Source organism: Carcharodon carcharias, chromosome 7 (assembly GCF_017639515.1).
Source record: "Carcharodon carcharias isolate sCarCar2 chromosome 7, sCarCar2.pri, whole genome shotgun sequence".
Taxonomy (NCBI): Eukaryota; Metazoa; Chordata; class Chondrichthyes; order Lamniformes; family Lamnidae; genus Carcharodon; species Carcharodon carcharias.
In genome coordinates this window covers 158,979,890-158,998,238 of record NC_054473.1, presented here as the reverse complement: position 1 = coordinate 158,998,238, position 18,349 = coordinate 158,979,890, and the positions used below count along the sequence as shown (strand labels likewise).

General features: G+C 45.3%; 1 long non-coding RNA gene across 1 annotated transcript in view; it reads left to right on the top strand.

Moving 5' to 3' along the window:
- Positions 1–18,349, top strand: part of LOC121280216 — a 36,259-nt gene that overhangs the window by 250 nt on the left and 17,660 nt on the right. Inside the window, exon 2 of the long non-coding RNA XR_005943566.1 lies at positions 959–1,219. This is a non-coding gene — a long non-coding RNA (uncharacterized LOC121280216). The remainder of the gene's footprint in view (positions 1–958; positions 1,220–18,349) is intronic.

Genomic DNA, 18,349 nt, shown 5'->3' with positions numbered 1-18,349 from the left:
CAAAAAAATACTGGAAATACTCAGCAGGTCAGGCAGTATCTGTGGAGAAAAATAGAGTGAACATTTCAAATGAAGATGTCCTTTTATCAGAACTGTTACCTCCTCGGTGCAATGATGTGCTGCTGCCTGGAATTAGTGCCGCTACTCGGTAGGAACCGATTGCAAAAAAGTGCAAGGCCACTATAATTTTTAGATCCACTGGAAGGCATGATTCCAGTGAACCGTCAGCGACCATGTGTCTGAACAAGCACAGCCATCTGCAACATTGATGCCTGACAGGGACGTCGAGCTGGTTTCTCCTTTGGCAGGAAACCTTCTGCTCAGGCTATTCCCTTCTTGCTCCTCTTTTCTGACTGCTGCACCCGTAGTGTCCATGAATCTGCCTTTGCTCCTGCAGATGTTGCTCCCCATCACTAAGCGATCCTATCTCTGAGTAACTTAATCACATTTCCTGTTACATACAAACTTATGAATTAGGAACAGGAATAGACCAGTTGGTCCTTCGAGTCTGCTCAGCCATCCAAAAGATCATGGCTGATCTGTTTAGTTAGGTCCTTCCTTCCTTTCAATTGGAATATGCAGTCTTCCTGAACCCCCATCAGCTTGTGAGGCCTGTAAGCAAAAGGACACATCTACTGTCCCAAAACTGCTCCAAACTTCCCTTGTTAAGAGTGAAGCAATATGACAGATAATTTTCCTGACACTATGGGTGGAATTTTCTCTTTTGCTGACTAAGTGTGGTGGCAGGCTGGTTAGTCGGCGAGTTTCATGCTGATTGGTGAAGTGGGTTCTCACAGCCAATCTGTTTGAAAGCTAATTAATTATGCATCAGCGAGCTGCTCACCGAATCACTTGGTGGGGTGGGGTGGGTGATTTGTCCACCTGCTGTAACCCCAAGGGGTTGTTGTTCCTGGCGCCATATTTAACCAGCACCCAAACACACATTCACTCTCTGCAGGCCAGCTGTGTGCTGTGGCCGAACAATATGTCCTCTAGAAGAAGCAAGCCCTATGTGCTTCCACTACTCCCTGGTGACTCCTTTCCAGACTGTCTGCGACACCGAGATGTCTTATTCCTGAGGGATGGAAGCAGGAGGGCAACCAGCCTGACCTCGCTGGTCTGGGAGGAGGTCACCAGGGACATCTGTGCCTGTGGCACACAGAAAAGAAAGACCCTGCAGTGCAAGAAGAAGATGAATGATCTTATCTGCTTTGCCAGGGTAAGTCCACCTTGTACTCAGTCTAGACTCACATTTTCGTAATGGCATCAGGGGCCCTAAGGGCTACAGTCCACAGGGATCTCACACTATTAGCAGAAGGGGTATCTGCACTGAATGTCTTACACACACTTTGACATCACCGCCATTTCATGTAGGGGAGGTGGTGGCATAGTCACCATCTAGTATTTCAGAGACCCTGGGTAATGCTCTGGGGACTGGGGTTCGAATCCCACCACAGCAGGTGGTAAAATTTGAATTCAGTAAGAAAGTCTGGAATTCAAAGCTAATTGCTGATTGTCATAAAAACCCATTTGGTTCAGTAATGTCCCTTTAGGGAAGAAAATCTGCTGTCCTTACCTGGTCTGGCCTACATGTGACTCCAGACCCACAGCAATGTGGTTGACTCTTAAATGCCCTCTAAACAAGGGCAATTAGGGATGGGCAATGAATGCTGGCCTAGCAGGTGACATCCATGTCCCATGAATGAATAAAAAAAAATCTGTCCTTACTGGAGACGGCACAGTACACACAGTAGCCATGCATGCTTCCCAACTTCTCTTCCATCCGTTCTCATCACCTTCCATTTCATCTGTCTTCATACTGCCAAGGCTAGCCCACAACCACAACAAGAGGGAGGAATCCCAGACCAGTGGGGGAACTCCTGAAATACAGGGGTTGACTCCATTCAAGGAGGAGGCAGCCTGAGTTGGCAGGGGAGAACACAGATTGCTCCTCTGGTGAAGGCAAGGTCGGTCTCCCTCAGCAAAGGAGTACAGATGAAAGTATTTGTTGAACACATCATGACCTTCACAGTGAGTTAAATGTAATGTTGGATTCTGCCTACTCAGAAACTGATTCCGTCCTCTTTCTTCCAGCCACCAGCAGGAGCACACTGAGACAAACCCCAGACAGTCCCTCAGCCCCAGCCCCCATCCACAATGGATGATGATACTGAGCGCCCACTAGCTGTTGAGCTGTTACTGCGTTCACCTGCACCCTCTGCCAGCTCAGAGACATGCACCTCGGTGGGTCCCAGATCTATATTTCACTATCTGGAAAACACAGGCAGGGCAACATCAGTCAGTAGTTGTCAGAGGCAGTTGCTAGACTGGAATGAAGGATGGAGGAGTCCGTCTGTGTTCTCTCTGATGTCCTGGCTCTGGCATGCAAGTGCATCAAAGCCTTCATTGAGGACCACAGTCCAGCAGTTTCTGTTGGATTTGCACATGGACCTACTGTCAGGAAAATTTAATAATGTTACTAGAATTTATTGGAAAATAGTGGTATCTGTGTGTGTGTTTGTGTGTGTGTGAGACCTAATTAGATTAAAGGCAGCTGGTCTGGAGGCTTTGATGTAACAAAAGATAGTCTAGGTTTGAAATATTAAGTGTGTAAACATGGGGGAAGTTTAGAATGTAAGGTGTAAAAGGACATTTGCATTTTTAAATAAACCGGATTAGATTGTTTTCAAAGGAGGGGTGAAATGTGTCACCTGGCCAGGTGAAGCTCAGAAACAGTGTATTTATTTTTCCCAAAGGTTACTGGTAAAATTAGTACTATGATCATTTTTATGATCAGGGAGGTAATGGCCAAAGACATGGTGAAACAATGGGAATTTGCATTCAAAGGAGAAAATATGTACAAAGGAGTGTAGGTTGTATGTAAAGGCAAGCATTTTAAGATTTAACAAGTGTGAAAAGCCTTCAGCATCTACGCCTCAAGCTGCTGTCTAGAAAGAACTGAAGTTAAGGAAACTCACTTTGAATTGGATTGTTCAGTGTATCATGTTTCTTTGCCTGGGTCATTTAAAATCTATGTGTTTTGCTGTTGCCTTAACAAAGGTGTAACTGGGGCTTAGATTAATTAGGGGATTTAAAAGTTATTATAGTAGTATTTTATAGGCATATGTATGTGCTTAAGATCATTTCTCTTATTAATAAATGTTTAATCTAGTTTTATAAAAACCTATAAGGCTCGGTGGCCTTATTGAATTCAAAGCCTGCATCTCGAAACATACAAATTGCAAAAGTAGTTGTGGCAGTTATCTCAAGTTTCCCTCTGGGATTTGAACAACTCAGCATTTACCATCCGCTAAGCCATAACACTGCTCTCCATCAATCTAGGCATAGGTAGGATCTAGGTGTGGCAAAAGGAGGATGGGGCACCTCGGCCTCCTTCCTCAGAGAATCAGCAGGAGCCCTTGGGCACCAAAAGAGTGGAGGAGCCTCTGCTGGACATCCTGGGCCATCCATACAGGAGGCTCTAAAGGTTTCCAGCCGCTCCCAATCCCCTCCACCTGTGATCCCATCAGTTCCAGCTGCTCAGGCCAAGGAGGGTGCACCTGCCCCACAGTAGGATCCCGGGCCTCCAGAGGATGCCCACCAAAGTAATCTCAGACAACAGGACATTGATGTCAGCAGGCTGCCTCCATCCCTGCTGCGGATGCCGGGGCTGCATCCAGGCATAACAGTAGAGTATGTAAAGTTAAGAAATTATAATTGGATACTGGTGGCACGGGTGCTTAGTCGCTGTATATATAATGCACCTCTGTAAATACTTGACTTTGTGATTCAGCATCTCAGAATGTGAATGCCTTATGCATCTAATTATATGTGCCATCTTATTTCAAGGGTGACCTAAGCTCCCACTGCTCAATGATCTGCCTTCATGTCTCTCAGATTCATGTAATGTTTAGCAAAGTCATGTTAGTCAATTGCGCCTAACGTCATCTAAGGGAGTCTGTCAATCCAGAGCCTAAAAGTGCATGTAGATACAGTCCTGCAGCACTCGATTGAATTATGTGTGCTGTTGTCTCTTAGAGGGTGAGATATAATGTCGTGGCATCAGATCTGAACTGTTCCTTGTGAGTGTGAAAGCACATTTCCTGAATGTATTGTGTCGCTGCCACCAAGTCAAAATCTAAATGGCCACTGAAAGTGTCATGTGCTGGTGGCAAAGACTGCACAATGTGCAGTTGACTCAGGCTGCATGCTGGTCTACTGCCTTCCACATTGCACAGGCCCCACAAGCTGCATTGCTTGCAGACCTTTCTGACATAATACCTTAATGATCCTGAAATCTACTGGTTCCAGCAGAAAAATGAGCTTGTTTGAGATGTGCACATTTGGAAAGGACTTCCTGATCACTTCCATGCCTCGAGGGGACAGGCAAAAATGTGCACTTGTCATCTTGTGTGGACCTCACTCCTCCTGGAACCTGGTGATAATCAGTGTGTAACGGGTACATCTTTTGCGTTGTGTTATTGCGATGGCATCCTAATGTGGAACCTCTCCATCCTGGCTCTCTTCAGTCCCGGCCCTTCCGAGGAAATCTCTGACTCCTCCATGTCTCCCTCTGGCAAGTGATCCCCTCTTTGAAGCACCAGGCTGTGCAGTATACAGCAGACCACAATGATGTGGGAACCCTCTGTGGAGAGTACAGTGGAGCACAACTGAAACGGTCCGAACATCGGAAGTGCAAATTAAGGATGCACAGATGCATTTTACAGGGAGAGTGCTTGTGAAAAGCAGCGAGGCCATTTACACAGAGAGCGCTTGTGAAAAACATTGGGGCCATTTACAGGGAGAGCGCTTGTGAAAAGCAATGGGGCCATTTACAGGGAGAGTGCTTATGAAAAGCAGCGGGGCCATTTACAGGGAGAGTGCTTGTGAAAAGCAGCGAGGCCATTTACAGGGAGAGTGCTTGTGAAAAGCATTGGGGCCATTTACAGGGAGAGCGCTTGTGAAAAGCATTGGGGCCATTTACAGGGAGAGCGCTTGTGAAAAGCAATGGGGCTATTTACAGTGAGAGTGCTTATGAAAAGCAGTGGGGCCATTTACAGTGAGAGCGCTTGTGAAAAGCAGTGGGGCCATTTACAGGGAGAGCGCTTGTGAAAAGCATTGGGGCCATTTACAGGGAGAGCGCTTGTGAAAATCAATGGGGCCATTTACAGGGAGAGTGCTAGTGAAAAGCATTGGGGCCATTTACACGGAGAGTGCTTGTGAAAAGCAGCAAGGCCATTTACACAGAGCGTGCTTATGAAAAGCAGCGGAGCCATTTACAGGGAGAGTGCTTGTGAAAAGCAGCGGGGCCATTTACACGGAGAGTACTTGTGAAAAGCAGCGAGGCCATTTACACGGAGATTGCTTGTGAAAAGCAAAGGGGCCATTTACAGCCAGAGCGCTTGTGAAAAGCAGCGAGGCCATTTACACGGAGAGTGCTTTTGAAAAGCAGCGAGGCCGTTTACAGCCAGAGTGCTTGTGAAAAGCAGCGGGGCCATTTACAGGGAGAGTGCTTGTGATAAGCAGCGAGAGAACAGTAGTTTTTAACAGTGAGAGGGTGCGAGAGGAGTGTGGCCTTTAAAGTGAGAGAGTGAGAGAAGCAGCGGGGCTTTTAACAGGGAGAGAGTGAGAGGAGTGTGACCTTTAACAGTGAGAGAGTGAGAGGAGTGTGACCTTTAACAGTGAGAGAGTGAGAGGAGTGTGACCTTTAACAGTGAGAGAGTGAGAGGAGTGTGACCTTTAACAGGGAGAGAGTGAGAGGAGTGTGACCTTTAACAGGGAGAGAGTGAGAGGAGTGTGACCTTTAACAGGGAGAGAGTGAGAGGAGTGTGACCTTTAACAGGGAGAGAGTGAGAGGAGTGTGACCTTTAACAGTGAGAGAGTGAGAGGAGTGTGACCTTTAACAGTGAGAGAGTGTGAGAGGAGTGTGGCCTTTAACAGTGAGAGAGTGTGAGAGGAGTGTGGCCTTTAACAGTGAGAGAGTGTGAGAGGAGTGTGGCCTTTAACAGTGAGAGAGTGTGAGAGGAGTGTGGCCTTTAACAGTGAGAGAGTGAGAGAAGCAGCGGGGCCTTTAACATTGAGAGAGTGAGAGGAGAGTGGCCTTTAACATTGAGAGAGTGCAAGAGTGTGGCCTTTAACACTGAGAGAGTGAGAGAGGAGTGTGGCCTTTAACATTGAGAGTATACGAGAGGAGTGTGGCCTTTAACATTAAGAGCGTGCGAGAGGAGTGTGGCCTTTAACATTGAGAAAGTGAGGGAGGAGTGTGGCCTTTAACATTGAGAGTATACGAGAGGAGTGTGGCCTTTAACATTGAGCGCGTGAGAGGAGTGTAGCCTTTAACATTGAGAGCATGCAAGAGGTGCGTGGCCTTTAACAGTGAGAGAGTGAGAGGAGTGTAGCCTTTAACTGTGAGAGAGTGAGAGGAGAGTGGCCTTTAACATTGAGAGCATATGAGAGCAGTGTGGCTTTTAACAGTGAGAGAGTGAGAGAAGCAGCGGGGCCTTTTGAGAGTGAGAGAAGCAGCGGGGCCTTTTGAGAGTGAGAGAAGCAGCGGGGCCTTTTGAGAGTGAGAGAAACAGCGGGGCCTTTAACAATGAGATCGTGCAAGAGGTGTGTGGCCTTTAACAATGAGAGCGTGCAAGAGGTGTGTGGCCTTTAACAGTGAGAGAGTGAGAGATGTGTGGCCTTTAACAGTGAGAGTGTGAGAGGAGTGTAGCCTTTAACTATGAGAGAGTGAGAGGAGTGTGGCCTTAAACAATGTGAGAGTGAGAGGAGTGTGGCCTTTAACATTGAGAGAGAGTGAGAGGAGAGTGGCCATTAACATTGAGAGTGTGCGAGAGGAGTGTGGCCTTTAACATTGAGAGCGTATGAGAGGAGTGTGGCCTTTAACAGTGAGAGTGTGTGAGAGGAGAGTGGCCTTTAACAGTGAGAGAGTGAGAGGTGCAGCGGGACCTTTAACAGTGAGAGTGCGAGAGGAGAGTGGCCTTTAACAGTGAGAGGGTGAGAGGAGAGTGGCCTTTAATAGTGAGAGATGCGAGAGGAGAGTGGTCTTTAACAGTGAGAGAGTGAGAGGTGCAGCGGGACCTTTAACAGTGAGAGAGTGAAAGGAGTGTGACCTTTAACAGTGACAGAGTGAAAGTAGTGTGACCTTTAACAGTGAGAGGGTGTGAGAAGAATGAGACCATTAAAGAGCATGAGAGGGAAAAAGAACACAGAGAGCAACTGATTGGTGAGTATTTCTAGTCTTTAAAGTAAAAATAAGGTCTTTAGCTTGTGTTTAGGTCTCTAGTCTTTTTTTCTCTTCTCTCATAGATAGCTTGTTAAGTAGAAGATTGATACGGGTGTGTATAAAATAATAATTATAATAAAGTGTAAAGAGTGGGAATACTAGAGTAATTAATTAATAAATTGAATAAAATACGATAGTGATGGCAGGATGGGTGATGTGTTCCTGCTACCAAGGTGATCCAGAGCGAACACATCTGTACCAAATGTTTGCAGTTCGAGGAACTTCGGATCCAAGTTAAGGAACTGTTGTCTGAGCTGCAGACATTGCGCTGCATGAGGGAGGGGGAAAGTTACCTGGACACTTTGCTCCAGGACGCGGTCTTTCGCCTCAGATTAGGTTAATCAAATTTGGTCTGTGACCAGGGACAGGAGGGTGTGACTGCAGGTGAAGCAGGGTTGGAGGCCCAGGGGTTAGTATTTGAGGAGCCTTGCCCCCTGCAACTGGCCTACAGTTACAAGGGTTCTTGCAAGCTTGGACGAGAGTGGAGACGGCAGGGAAGATAAGTGAACTGACCACGGCACTGTGGTACAGGGAGCCATTCAAGTGGTGGGAGGAAATGGGAGCATAGTAGTGGTAGGGGGATAATTAGGGGGATAAATAATGTTCTCTGCAGTCATGAGTGTGAGTCCCGAAGGCTATGTTTCCCGCTCTGTGCCAGGGTTAAGGACATCTCCTCAGGGCTAGAGAGGAACTTAGAGTGGGAGGCGAGGGATCCAGTTGTTGTCATCCACGTTGGCACCAACAACATTGATAGGACTAGAAAGGAGGCTCTGCTGAAAGAATTCGAACAGTTAGCTAAATTAAAAAGCAGAACCTCCAGTTACTACCTGAGCCACGGGCAAACTGGCATAGAGTAAATAAAGTCAAGGAGTTAAATGCATGGCTCAAAGATTGGTGTGACAGGAATGGGTTTCAGTTAATGGGGCACTGGTATCAGTACTGGGATAAAAGGGAGCTGTTCCGATGGGATGGTCTTCACTTGAACCGTGCTGGGACCAGTACTGCGAACTGAATAATTAGGGCTGTAGAGAGGGCTTTAAACTAAATGGGGGGGGGGGGGTTCTAGAAAGGGGATACGTAGGCTTCCAAAGCAAAAGATATGGCAGCCTTGCAGGGCAACTATTTAGGTAATAATACCCAGAGTTTGATAGGAACGGACAGAGTGTACAAACATAAAAAAAAAGCAGCAAATAGGGTCAAAGGGGGAAAAATGATAAAAGGGCAAAATTAATGGCTCTTTACTTAAATGCATGTAGTATTCGGAACAAAATAAATGAATTAATGGCACAAATAGAGGGTAATGGGTATCATATAGCCATTACAGAGACTTGGTTACAAGGAGTTCAAAGCTGAGAATTAAATATTCAGCGGAATGTGACTTTTCGAAAGAACAGGCAGGAAGGAAAGGGTGGTGGGGTAGCTTAGTACGAGATGGAATAAGTATGATAGCAAGAAAGGATCTTGGATCGGAAGATGTAGAATCCATATGGGTGGAGGTAAGAAATAACAAGGGGAAGAAGGCACTGGTGGGAGTAGTCTATATGCCCCCTACTGTAGGGCAGAAATAAATCAGGAGATAATGAGGGTATGTAAAAAAGGCAGTACCTTAATCATGGGTAACTTTAATCTTCATGTAGATTGGGAAAATCAAATTGGCAGAGGTAGCCACGAGCAAGAATTCATGGTGTATTTGCAACAGTTTCCTAGAACAATATGTTGTGGATCCAACCGGAGATCAGGGTATTTTGGATCTGGTAATGTGTAATGAGGTAGATTGAATAAATGATCTCAGAGTAAAAGATACCATAGGAAACGGTGACCATAATATGGTAGAATTTAGCATTCAGTTTGACAATGGGAAACTTGGGTCGGAAACAACTGTGCTAAAATTAAATAAGGGTAATTACAAAGGAATGAGGGCAGAGTTGGCTAGAATGGAGTGGGATAAGATTTTAGCAGAAAAAACGGTTGATGATGAACAATGGCAGACGTTTAAGAAAATAGTTCATGACTCACAACAAAGATATATCCCAGTGAGGAAGAAGAATTCAAGGAAGGGAATAAACCCACCATGGTTAACCAAGGAAGTTAAGGATAGTATCAAGTTAAAAGAAAAGACATACAATGTGGCAAAGACTAGTGGTAAGCCAGAGGATTGGGAAAGTTTTTAAAGCCAACACAAGATGACCAAAAAAAAGGGAGAAAATAAACTTTGAGAGTAAACTAACAAGTAATATAAAAACAGACAGTTAAGAGCTTCTTTAGATATATAAAAAGGAAGAGGGAGACCAAAGTGAAGATAGGCCCCTTACAGAATGCAGTGTGGGAATTAATAATGGGGAACCAGGAAATGGTAGAGGAGCTGAATAAATACTTTGCTTCAGTCTTCACAGTAGAAGACACTAATAGCATTCCAATACTAAATAATCAAGGGGCAAAAGAGGGGGAGGAAATAAATACAATAAATGTCACTAGAGAAAAAGCACTATGGAAAGTTTTGGGGCTAAAGGCCCATAAATCCCCTGGACCTGATGGGATATTAAAGGAAGTAGCTACAGAGATAGTGAATGCACTTAGATTCTAAAAAAATCCCAGAGGATTGGAAAACTGCCAGTGTAACACCCTTATTAAAAAGGGAGGAGACAAAAAACAGGTAACTATAGGCCAATTAGCTTAACATCTGTCATTGGGAAAATGTTAGAGTCTATTATAAAAGATGAAATAGCAGAGCATTTACAATTACATAATCTAATCAAGCAGAGTTAGCATGGCTTCATGAAAGGGAAATCATGGCTGACAAATTTATTATAATTCTTTGAGGAGGTAACAAGCAGGATAGATAAAGGGGAACCTTTGTAATATGTAATATATTTGGATTTCCAAAAGGCATTCGACAAGGTACCGTACATAAGGCTATTTAATAAGATAAGAGCCCATGGTGTTAGGGATAGTATATTAGCATGGATAGAGGATTAGCTAACTAATAGAAGACAGAGAGTTGGGATAAAGGGGGCATTTTCAGGATGGCAATCTGTAACTAGTGGAGTGCCACAGGGATCACTGCTGGGTCTCAATTATTTACAATATACATTAATGACTTAGATGAGGGAAGTGAATGTACTATTGCCAGATTTGCAGATGATACAAAAATAGATGGGAAGGCAAATGGTGAGGATGACACAACGGGTTTACAGAGGGTTATAGACAGGTTAAGTGAGAGTGGCAGATGGAATATAATGTGGGAAAGTGTGAGGTTATGCACTTTGGCAGGAAGAATACAGGAGCTGAATATTATTTAAATGGAAAAGATTGCAGAAGGCTGCAGCACAGAGGAATTTGGGAGTCCTTGGGAATCTCAAAAAGCTAACATACAAGTTCAGCAGGTAATAGGGAGAGCAAAATGGAATGTTGGCCTTTATTTCAAAGGGAATGGAGTATGAAAAAAAGGGAAGTCTTGCTAAAACTATACAAGGCACTAGTTAGACCACACCTAGAACACTGTGAACAGTTTTGGTCCCCTTATCTAAGGAAAGATATACTGGCATTGGAGGCAGTCCAAAGGAGGTTCACTAGGTTGATTCTGAGTATGGAGAGATTTTCTTATGAGGAGAGGTTGAGTACGTTGGGCCTGTACTCATTGGAGTTTAGAAGAATGAGAGGCAGAAACATCCTTGAGGGGCTTGACAGGAGGTTGTTTTCCCCTTGTGGGAGAGTCTAGGGCCGGAGGGCATAATCTCAGACTAAGGAATCGCCCATTTAAAACAGAGATGAGCAGGAATTTCTTCTCTGAGGGCGGTTAATCTGTGGAATTCTATACCGCACAGGGTTGTAGAGGCTGGGTCATTAAGTATATTCAAGGCAGAGATAGACAGATTTTTAATCAGTAAGGGAATCAAGGGTTATGGGGAAAAGGCAGGAAAATGGTTTTGAGGATTATCAGATCAGCCATGATCTCATTGAATGGTGGAGCAGACACGATGGGCTGAATGGCCTACTTCTGCTCCTACACCTTATGGCCTTATGCCAATGGATTGCACTATGATGGACTTTGTCACAGAATGTGCCGCATTGTATCTCTCCTCCGAGGCGCTTAGGATGTGGAAGTTGTGAGAACCCCCAGGGAACCTGGCGCATTCATGATCTTTTCCTGATGATTATCGCACACCAGTTGCACGTTGAGGGAATGGAACTCTTTTCTGTTGATGAAGGTCTGTGGCTGCTGCATGGAGTTCTTACAGTGACGTTGCTGTTTTCAGCCTGTACTCGTGGGAAGCCAGAGATCACTGCAAATCCCAGAAATCTATTGGCCTGGCTGGTTTCATCCAATGTGAATTGGATGCAATGATGTGCCTTACTGTAAAGGGTGGAGGACTGAGATACGTTGCATAGGTCCCCAGTGGCACCCTGTTACAAGGCCCTTGCAAAAATATTGAGTGCAGTAGTCACCTTTACAGCCACTGGCAAGGGATGGCCCCTCAGTCTATGCAGCATTAGATCTTCACTGAGAATGTGACAAATGAGAGCCACCACATCCCTTGACAGCCAGATGCGTCTATGGCAGTCTCTCTCAGTCATCTCTAAGTATGTGTCGGTACACCTTGGGGTGCGCTAGTCGCCTCTATGGGATGGGTCTCACCTCCTAAACCTCTGGATCTTCCTGGGTCCCCCCTGGACCATGCACCTCAGGCCAAGGCTCTTCTCTAAGCCCTGGCACACAGTGATGGGCTCTTCTTCTCCTTCGGAACACAGCCATCAAGAAGGCAGTATTCTGCACTTCCCCTCCTTCCTTGGGACACATAGATCACTCCTATGAAAGTATCTTACCCTTCAATGATCAACCTCCTATTTCAAGACAGAAAACCAGTGTGAAGCCCTTGGGCTGCGCTCATTAGATTCCCAGTTCCATCCTTGGCGGTAACTCAAGGATCATATGTGCCTATTAATTCCCCCAGCAACTTGATAGCACAATCGCAAATGGGATTGGAGAGGGTTGAGCACAGCCATATGATTTCAGAATCCAACTCTCTGTCAGGCTGCCTCATTAAGATTTGAAGACTTCCCATCCTTGTACTTTTGGAATTTTTGGAAGCTTTGTGCCCCCAGGTCTATGTGCAGGGACTCATGGACCATCTTGCATATGGCATATGTCCTGCTACCGCAATTCCCTAATGGTGTGGTCCCTCTTCCCTTTTCACATTCCTCTGATGGTAAAAGGCTCAATGAGACCAACTCAAATGTGACCCCAGGGCCTACTGTGTTATCGCATTAAAGCTTACCATGATTTGCAGTTCCTGATTCAATATCTTTTCAATAACTCTTCATTAATATTTTCAGTTGAGCCTTGATCTCATTGCTCTCATGTGCAAAATATTAGGGTGCCCGTTGAATAGGCCCATGAGTCCTGCTGTCAACTCTTCCCACATGGCCTTTGACCTCTCCCCTGGCCATTTTTTCCTTAGGATTTTTTTTTAACAGCGTCATTCCATCAGGCAGTCAACATGGTGGTGCTGCACTTTTACTTTGAGACCAGTTTCAAACCCTGCCCTGTCACCGTGGAAGTCCCTCCGATCATCCTTGAACCCCACAATGTGCCGGTATACCTCCCTCCAGTCACTCTCCAGTAACCCTGGAGCTTGTAATCATTATGAATATTCCTGCCCTCCCTCCTGAGCTCATCACTGTTGATGTCCCAATGCCCCGTGTGGACCTCACCCCTTCCCATCTTGAGGCCGTGTGTACCAACACATACAGAGACCACCCCCACCAGAGCTTCAAGTACCCCTCCCTGTATTACCTGTTCTCCATCTACAGGATGTAGATGCTTCCCCTAACCATGACAATAACATCTGCAGCCCAGTACCGAGCCACACACCCCCAGGACCCTTGGGGGTGTGTAAGGCATGGCCAACCCCACAGCGTGGACAGGCATTCCCCCTCTTTGATCCGGCACCATGACATGCATGCTACGCATAGCCTTGTAGCATGGCCCACAGAGCCCCATGACTGGCTTTGATTTCTAACCCCAACATGTGGCCCAATGAGACATAACTAAATGTGTGACTGCTGCTTCCCCTCTGGTTCCATCAAATCATCGCCTCCCCCAGTCAAGAGTCTGTGTGAACGCCCTCCCTCTCATCCAAAACTAACCCCCGCATGAGTCTGCATCCACCCCCTTCATGTCGGGCTCCAGTTTCCCCAGTCCCAGTCATTCCCCTGCATGCTAGCCCTGGCCTCCCTTGTTCCTCATAACCCAACCTACCCCCAGTCATTTCTCTGCCAGCCATCCCCTCACTCCGTCCCTAGGTCATCTGAAACTGGCACTTCCTCTCCCACCCCGCTACGACTCTGCCTATCCCCCACCTTCCTTCCCCAGTCTGGTCTATCTGGGTACAATGCAACTCTGTCTGCGCCGCACAACAGTCTCTCTGGCCACAGTGCAGCCCTGCCTGCGCTCATAAGTGTCTCCAGGTACAGTGCAGCCTTGTCTGCGCCCCACAACAGTCTCGCCAGCTACAATGTCAGCCCACCCACCCTGGTCTCACCTGAGAGAACAGCTTTGCCTTTGGTCAGGAGTTGGAGCAGCGGCGAGAGATGGCAGCAGCGCAGTGCAAGGTAGGCGAACACTGTGTTTACGCACCTCGAAGTCGCGAATGAAGTGAAGGTGGGCGCCACTTTTACTCCGCCATTGATCAGACCTGCTAAAGTGGCATGAAATTAGAAGGGATAGCATGATTCCAGCGAGTTATGATTTTGATGAATATTTATGACATGCTGATGCATGCAGATGGGGTTGACCTGCCATTAGGCCACCATGGAAGTCCTGAAGGGAATATTCCAACTTATCTTCCCACTAGAGGATATCCGACTTTAGGCCTCATACCCAATTTTGCATTCCTGGCCGCCATGATTCCTGCCACTGGTGGGGCAGAAAATTCCATCCTATACAACTGTTTACCTGTGAATGAGTAGCTTTTCTGAACCTATGTCCTTTAATGATGCTGCTTGCTGCTATCCCCCCAGTCTGACCTGCTACGCTGTATTTGTGCCTTCTCCTCCCTGTCTTTGAGATCCTAGTTGGATCCCGTGTGTCATAAAGAGAATTCAAAATTGGCCCTTAAAAGATAAGGTAATTAGCCATATTCCACAAGGGACCATAGGCATCTTTCTGTTAGAGAGAAACAAGAGGTTATATGGTTTGAGGGGCACTGCTCCACATTGAGTGTGGGGCAAGGCAAGAAGACAGGCCTTCATGTACAACCACAATCAGTACACGGATTTAACTCACGCTGTTGGTGTTATGCTGCACCACACTTTACCCAACCGAGCTAAATGATCCCCACAGCCTTTAAGAAGCTGATAATAAACTCATTAAGAGCCTTAATGACCATTTATCCATTCCAGGCAAGAGGCCTCTTCTGGCTTTTGTCGGAGCCTTTTAAACCTTAAAACTTTTGAACAACTTGATCAAAGACTAGTCTATAATATGAGAAATAAGATTGCCTCATTAGCCATTATTATAGTGAATTTATGTATCAGAAACAAAACAATGTTTCTGGGATATAATGACATGTTTCAGTGCAATGATGACCTCTGTTCGGTAAACTATTTAGGAACATTGAAATGTATAGGATCTGAGAAGACCAGTTCAGTCCCTCTGGCCAGCACCAGAATCAAAACTAGAATACACCGTTCACTAACTTTATCACTGAAATTGATTTTATCTACAAATTATTATCCAACTCCCTTTTAAAGTTTTTGATGTTATAAGCCTCCCTGGGCAGTCCATTCCAAAAATTGGTCACTCTCTATGTGAAGTAGTTAAATTGATCTGTTCATTCACCTTCCCTCTTTTGAGTTTCATCCCATGCCCTGACTTGGTAATTATTTTTCAGGGTTCAGCTTGCCAACTACAACAATTGTTACATTTTTAAAAGTACTTCATTGGTAATAAAACAATTTGGGAAGTTCTGGGGTTGTGGAAGGCACTATATAAATTCAAGTCTTAATTTCAATACACCTAAGAATAATAAACTCATCCATCTGTCATCTCTAGTGCAAATAAATTTAGATTCTGTTGTACCTCCTTTCAGCATGTTCAAGATGAAAAATGTTGAAAGGTTGAGAGAGAGGTAAGGAGCTGGCAAAGATTGGGGAGAGAAATTTCCAGATAGTAAGACAAAGGTGATTGAACACTGCTACCCATAATGGATTGAAGAGATGGGAAGGTGCACAAAAGACAGAGCCAAAAGACTGTAGGGGGAATAAGGAAATATCAAGTTTGGGATATTTGGGGGTTGGGTGGGGTGCGTTATGCAAGACCCTAGAAGGATTTAAAGATCATGGATCCAAAATTTAGTACATTGGTTTAAGGCACTGGAATGCTGCTTAGGGTTGCAGTAGGGTGCTTAAGTTGGAGTTTGGTGACTGAGGGAATTTAAGGGTTAATTTCTATCTAAAGTCAAGTCTTTCTTTAGTAATTAACTAAAAGTTGCTGTTTGGGTGGGAAGAAGGCGAGTTTTAGGCCAGCTTTAAAACAGTGTTTACACAGGGTCTGATTGCAGCTACAACTAGTTAATTAGATAACTGGCTTAAACAGGTTTTCAGAAGCTAGATTCAAAGAGTATAAAAACAGGCCATCTTACAGTGCTGACTTTGACTGTACTGGAGTGCTGCTTTGGGCTGCAGTAGAGTGCTTAAGTTGGAGTTTGGTGACTGAGCGAGTTTGGTGAGAAGGGAATGAGGTGATCCTTTGAGTACTGTGAGTACAGTCGGGTAAGTATTTACTACTTTTATCGCTTATAGTTTTTAAGTCTTATTTTGCGGTTCATTGTTTGTAAGGGCTATATTCTGTAACAATGAGGAGCAGGGAGAAGAGCCCTAGAGTAATTGGATATTATTTGATATTAAGTATCTTCCAAAAGGTTTAATTTAATTTAAAGGGGTAAGTCATGGCAGGAGAGCTCAAAGCCATGATGTGCTCCTCCCGCTCTATGTGGGAAGCCGGGAACGTTTCCAGTGCCTGGGGCCAGCACGTGTGTGGGAAGTGTCTCCAGCTGCAGCTCCTAGAAGCCTGGGTTTCGGAGCTGGAGCGGCAGTTGGGGACACTGGAGCATCCGCGAGGCGGAGAGTATCGTGGATAGCATGTATAGAGAGATGGTCACACTACAAGCTAAGAGTCCATAGGCAGGAAAAGAATGGGTGACCACCAGACAGAGCAAGAGGACTAGGCAGGCAGTGCGGGTATCTCCTGTAGCTATTCCCCTGCGAAACAGATATACCACTTTGGATACAGTTGAGGGGAATGGCCTCTTAGGGGAAAGCAGCAACAGCTAAATTCGTTATACCATGGTTGGCTCTGCTGCACAGGGGAGGAGTAAAAAGTGTGGGAATGCAATAGTTATAGGGGATTCAATTGTAAGGGGAATAGATAAGTGTTTCTGTGGATGCAAACGAGACTCCAAGATGGTATGTTGCCTCCCAGGTGCTAGGGTCAAGGATGTTTCAGAGCGGCTACAGGACATTCTGAAGGGGAAGGGTGAACAACCAGTGGTCATGGTATACATTGGTACAAACGACATAGGTAAGAAAAAGGGATGAGGCCCTAAAAGCAGAATATAGGGAGTTAGGAAGTAAGCTCAAAGGTAGTGATCTCAGAATTACTACCAGTGCCACGTGCTAGTCAGAGTGGAAATAGCAGGATGAATACGTGGCTGAAGAGATGGTGTGAGGGGAGGGTTTCAGATTCCTGGGACATTCATTGGGGCCGATTCTGGGGGAGGTGGGACCAGTACAAACTAGACGGGTTACACCTGGGCAGGACCGGGACTGATGCCCTAGGGGGAATATTTGCTAGAGTGGTTGGGGAGGGTTTAAACTAAAACGGCATGGGGGATGGGAACTTATGCAAGGAGTCAGAGGAGGGGGAATCAAGGACACGAAGAAAAGACAGAAAGGGGAATAAGAAAAGTGATAGGCAAAGAAATCAAGGGCAAGAATCAAACAGGGCCTCAGTGAAAAATAGTGGGGACAAGTAATGTTAAAAAGATAAGCCTTAAGGCTTTGTGCCTTAACGTGAGGAGCATTTGCAATAAAGTGGATGAATTAACCGCACAAATAGATGTAAACAGGTATGATATAGTCCAGATTACGGAGTCATGGCTGCAAGGTGACCAGGGATGTGAACTGAACATCCAGGGGTATTCAATATTTAGGAAGGACAGACAAAAAGGAACAGGCGGTAGAGTTGCATTGCTGGTTAAAGAGGAAATTAACGCAATAGTGAGGCAAGAAATTAGCTCCAACGATGTGGAATCTGTATGGGTAGAGCTGAGAAACACTAAGGGGCAAAAAATGCTATTGGGCGTTGTATATAGACCAGTGGTGATGTTGGGAATGGCATTAAAGGAAATTAGAGACGCATGCAATAAAAGAATAACTGAAATCATGGGTGACTTTAATCTGCATATAGATTGGGCAAATCAAATTATTAACAATACCGTAGAGGAGGAATTCCTGGAGTGTATCCAGGTTTTCTGGACCAATACGTTGAGGAATCAACTAGAGAACAGACCATCTTAGACTGGGTATTGTGTAATGAGAAAAGAATAGCTGGCAATCTAGTTGTGCGAGGCCCCTTGGGATGAGCAACCATAATATGATAGAATTCTTCATCAAGATGGAGAGTGATGTAGTTGATTCTGAGACTAGAGTCCTGAATCTTAATAAAGGAAACTACAATGGTATGAGGCGCAAGTTGACTATGATGGATTGGGAAACGTCACTTAAAGGGATGATGGTGGATAGGCAATGGCAAACATTCAAAGAGCGCATGGGTGAACTGCAACAATTGTTTATTCTTGTCTGGCGCAAAAGTAAAACAGGAAAGGTGGCCAAACCATGGCTTACAAAGGAAATTAGAGATAGTATTGTATCCAAGGAAGAGGCATACAGATTGGCCAAAAAAAAACAACAGGAGCAGTTTAGAATCCAGCAAAAGAGGTTCAAGGGATTGATTAAGAAGGGGAAAATAGAGTACGAGAGTAAGCTTGCGGGGAACATAAA